General features: G+C 27.8%; 1 long non-coding RNA gene across 1 annotated transcript; it reads left to right on the top strand.

The window, feature by feature from the left end:
• Positions 1 to 3,364: 3,364 nt before the first annotated feature.
• Positions 3,365 to 5,144, top strand: LOC111316115 (uncharacterized). Its single transcript, XR_002693389.2, has 2 exons — positions 3,365 to 4,523; positions 4,901 to 5,144. It is a non-coding gene; the product is annotated as an uncharacterized LOC111316115 (long non-coding RNA).
• The last annotated feature ends 221 nt before the right edge of the window (positions 5,145 to 5,365 follow it).

Below are 5,365 nucleotides of genomic sequence, written 5' to 3'. Positions count from 1 at the left end.
AGATTTTATTTTTTATCATTTTAATAAAAAAGACAAGTATAATGGATTTTAATTACATTTTCTCTTTAATCCAAATCACTATTCTATTTTTTTGTATCTTTTTATTCATTCTCAAATTCCAAATGATTAATGCTTGGACAATGATAAACAATAATTCTAAAGTTTAATTTTGAAAACTCATTCATATTGATCTGTGGAGATTATTTAAGCAAAAAAAGTAATTTGTGAGCAGATATCATTCATAAAAAAATGAAAATGGACATGTCTTGAAATGATCTATGAGTTTGTCTTTGTTCAATAAATGGTCCTCAAAGAAAGTATTCACATTTGATATGAAGAATGATCATCTTTCTTTTACCATTCATAAAAATGAAATCGTTCATTGCTATTTCTTTTGTGCCTGTTATAATTTTTTTTCTAAAAAATTCCAACCAAAGATCACCTTTCACATTATAGGGTAAGCTTTAAAAAGAAACCTATTTGAAAAAAAAATAAAAACTAAAAGATCATAAGAGGTCTCAAGGATAAAAAAAAATGAAAAGAAAAGAAAAAAGAATGTCATAAATGACCTGGGGCAAAGTGATGAGAATTCTTTTGTGAGAAATAAGATGAATGAATAAAAAAATAATAAAATGATGTGAAATGGAGCAAAATGCCAAGTTGTATCACATGATGAGGAATGATTCTTTGGTTTGAACCTTTTGAATATATGTTTTGAGCCTATTTTATCCATTTCTTTCGTGACCCCTTACTATAACCTACATTACAACCCTTAAAAGTTCATTTTGATTAAATGTGAATGCTCGAATTGAATGATCATATATTAAGCTAAGGCATGCTTGTAATAGAGCAATGGAATCTTGATCTGTTATCATGTTTTAGAGATTGATGTGTAAGAGATATCAATAATGGATGAAGGAAAAAAATGAAAAATGAAAAAAAAAACATAAAAATATGAAAAATAAAAAATAAAAAATATGAAAAATGAAAAATGAAAAAAAAAAGAGAAAAGGAAAACTCAAATTGAAAATTCGAAAGGATGATTTGAGTAGAAAAACATCTGAGCTAGAAATTGAATGGGCAGTCAAATATATGAAAAATCAATGACATCTAAAGATCTCTTAAAACTGGAGCAAAGTTTGATAAACTCAAAATGATTTGAAAGTCAATGGAATGAGTTTTGAAAAAAAATTTTGGATTAATGTTAAAAATTGTCTAAATATTCATTGATTGGACATTGTTATACCATTCAAATACTTATCCTATTGACATGTTTTGAATTTGTTCCTTTGCTTATTTTTTTCTGTACCAAACTTGTTCTTGTATTGATTACCTTTTCTCTCAATTCATCTTGTCTTATCTCATTTTTGCATCCCTATAATAAATCAAGGAAATATACAATTACATTATATTTGTCATGAATTGAAATGATAATGAATGAATGATTATGTTCATAAAAGATTCTTGTATTCCTTTGAAAAGAAATCCAAAATGATATGGGCAAAAAAAAAAGCAAATGAAAAAGATGAAAGAAGCTTAAGAAGATATTTAAAAAGGCAAATAGGATAACGAAGTGATGAATATGGTCATAGATTGGTCAACGTAACTTATGAGTTCTGATCAAATGATAGAAATAATAAGGATCAGTGGACGAAATTTGTTCTAAAATGATTAGTGCTAAGAAGTTAAAAAAGAATAAGATGAGATGGTTGAGTCTTGAGAACCTTATTACCACAATTAATTGAAATTTTATGACATTGATGTTAGTGACATCTACATTTCATAAATTGTGTTTACATTGTTGTTTACACAATACATGTATATAATTTGGTGAATAGTTAAATCTTTTGTTTTAATAATTGCATTTGCATCATGATTTGGACACGCATTTGCATCATATAGCGAACATTTAAATCATGGTTTAGAGTATGGCATATGCATTATTGTGAGAATCTGGATTGGTGTATTTGCATCATTTAGAAAGCATTTACATCATTATCATGACATTCATTTTATACAAATTTTGACTTTAATAAGAAATTGAAATTTTTAATAAGAAGAAATTTGAAACTTTTGAGGAAAGCCAACAAGGAAACTATTTTATAAGGAAAATGTTTAGAATTTTAAAGTTGTGGAGTCTTTTTAAAGAGCATTTTTAATGTTGAGAATGATTTATAAGACTTCTGAACATAATTTGTAAGAATTTTAAATGAGCATATTTGAATTTTAAATGAAAATTTTTAAAATTTTGAATGTGAATTTTTAAGAATTTTAGCTTTGAAATTTTAAATGTGAATCTCTAAGAATTTTAATCTTGGAAATTTGAATGTGAATCTCTAAGAATTTTCACAAGAGAATCTTTGAGTTTTAAATGAGAATTCTTGAAATTTTGAATGTGAATCTCTAAGAATTTCGAATGTGAATTTTGAATGTGAATCATCAAGAAATTCTTACAAATTTAAAAATTCTTGAGAACCTAAAATCCTTGATAATCAAATTCTTGTGAACCTGAAAACCTTGAGAATTGAATTCTTGCAAATATGAAATTCTTACGAATCTAAATTCTTGTGAAACTGAAATTCTTACGAAACTAGAAAAATCTTTTCAATTCTTATGAAGCTAAAATTCTTGCAAAAAAGAAAAAGTATTGCGAAGTCTTACGAATATGAAAATTATTATGAATTTGATAATTCTTGTGAAATTGAAATTCTTACAAATCTTTGAATTCTTTGCAAATCTTGAATTTTTTTTAAATCCTAAATCTTTTGCAATCTTTTGAATCGTTATCTTAAATCAAATATGAATATTTGAAATCTTTGCAAATCTTTAAATTTTTTGTAATCATTAAATTTTTTACAAATATAAAAGATTTTAGTGAATCATGAATTTTTACGAATCTTTAAATCTCTAGCAAATCTTTGATTCTTTATGAATCTTTAAATTTTTGCAAATCTTTAAACTTTTGAGAAAACCTTGAATATTTTGCAAGTCTTTAAATTTAAATTGAGAATCTTTAAATTTAATTACGAACTTCTAAACTTCAAGTTGAAAATCTTTTAATTTTAAATTACGAGTGTTTAAACTTTCAGTTGCAAACTTTTAAATTTTAGTTACGAATTACGAATTTTTATTGTAAATGAAAATCTCTAGATTTTGTTTTTATCAAATCCGAACGTAATGAATGTCTATGTCTTTGTAAAATTTCTGTTTCACAAAAAAAAATGCAAAAAAAAGTAATTGTAAACACTCCATTTTAATCCGAGATCAATTTATATTTTAAGATTAGGTTTTAAATTTTTTTATTTATTTTTAGTATTACATTTAGTTGAAAATTATTATTATTATTATTATTATTTAAAAAATAGTTAAAGTAAAACCGAATTGGTTAAGGATTGGAATTCTTTCGGATTACAAAGTTTTGGTTGAACCCAAAGTCTGAAATTTGAATTAAAATGGAGTTGAAACTCCTTTAAATGGGGACTTTTGTTGAATTTGAAACAAAAATCCTTATAAATTCAGCACCATAGTTTCATAAATAGAGGACAATGAGATTAAAAAAAAATTGTGAAGAGTTTTGGATTTGGAAAAAAGTTGAATTACAGGCGATCTAGAAAGCAAATCGATCAAGCAAGTAAGTTGATTAAAAAGAAGTAATTTACAAGCAGTTTCCAAATGGAATTCAACAAAAGAAGTTCAGGCAAAAATTTAGTAGTGAACACAAACCAGAACACAAGTTCGAATTCCTACCAAGCAATTATCAGCCACAACATCAGTCAAATTCAATTTCCAGGAGTTGATACAGAGCAGTAATCAAAGCAGAGAACACAAATTCAATCAACAGAAAAATTGGTCTCGCATATTCTGAAAACCAATCTCCAACCTAGAAAACCCAAGCCAATTCCAGAAACAAAACCTAACGATCAACCCAGAAAACCCGCCATTCCCCAAGCAATTTCCAATTCAGTAGAAACAATTCCCAAAAAACTCAATACCCAGCACACCCATATACTAACCATAAGAAATCAGCCCAAAATTTCAAAATCTCCAATCCAGAAAAATCCAAGTAAAAAAAATCAGTCCACGCATATCAACAATCACAAAAAACACAAGCAATTGCACATACATAAAAAATTCAACAACAAGAGTAAACGCCATTCTATTGACAGAAAATCGATTTTAAGGTTTGGGATCAATTGCATGAAATTAGGGCTAAGCTTGGGTGTGGGTATTAGTTTGGCTTTGGTATTGCGGTGTGAATGAGGGACTAAGAAAGAAGAACTAGAAGGATTTGGAATCTTTCGGTGGTGTTGGCCATGGCAGACTGATGGTGCTCACAGGTGACGAAAGGCGATGAACGACCTTGGTGACTGATGGTGGTTGTGACAGCGGCTGGTTATCGAGATTTGGATTGGTATTTTCTGGTTCTGGGTTTTGACGAAGAACAAAATTAGAGGAGCATAGATTGATTCAAAAAGGGATTGTTGAAAGTTAAGAGTGCTATGAAGAAAATAGGAGAAGAGAAGGTTTCGAGCGAACTTTGACCCGGCTTAGATCCGCGAGTTTTGACCCATTTGGCTATTGCATTTTTTTTCTTTTCCTTATTTTATTTATTGTTTTTCTATTTTATTATTTGTTGTTTTAATTCCATTTTTATTATTTTCCTTATATTAATTTGAAAAAGAAAAAAAATAGTTTATTTTTGCATGATGTTTTTATGCATTTATTTTCTTAAATAATACTTATTATGCATGAAATCTGGTTTTTGAGATAGCTCATCTACATTAATTGGATTTGTTTTGTTTATCTTTTTTCTTATTCCTAGATATAACCACTATAGATATATATATATATATATATATATATATATGAAGCTGAAATCTTTGTATTCTTTTTTATGCAGAGACGCAGGGGATTAAAGGCTATGGGTAATATGGAATCTGATTCTGAATAGAAACCAGCCTTTCTGGAAGCCGTTTAGGTGTTTGTTTTTGAGTAATGCAATGATGATGATGATTATGTTCAATAGCTTGCAGTTGGGTCTTTTTTGTTGAGGATGAGAGAAGGGTTTGAACTGTGTAAATGATGACCTTTTCATCTATGAGATCAATGAAAGAATTAAAATTAAACCAAATTTTTATCTGCTATCAACTTCTGCTTTTGTTTTAAAGTAAATTCCCCCAATAAATCGAATCCCATTATACCACCTTGAGTAACAAAAATTTCACCATCTGTTTTTCCCACCTACTCGAGATTTCTTTCATGTGGCAAAAACTTAAGAACTTGGTTTTACTTGCTTCTTCCCAGCTTGTAAGACAAATGGAAAGAGAACACCTAGCTTTGAATATACACTAGCTTTGAATATATT

Source organism: Durio zibethinus, chromosome 24 (assembly GCF_047325235.1).
Source record: "Durio zibethinus cultivar Kanyao isolate XHJ-2024 chromosome 24, ASM4732523v1, whole genome shotgun sequence".
Taxonomy (NCBI): Eukaryota; Viridiplantae; Streptophyta; class Magnoliopsida; order Malvales; family Malvaceae; genus Durio; species Durio zibethinus.
This window is presented reverse-complemented; position numbering and strand designations above follow the sequence as displayed.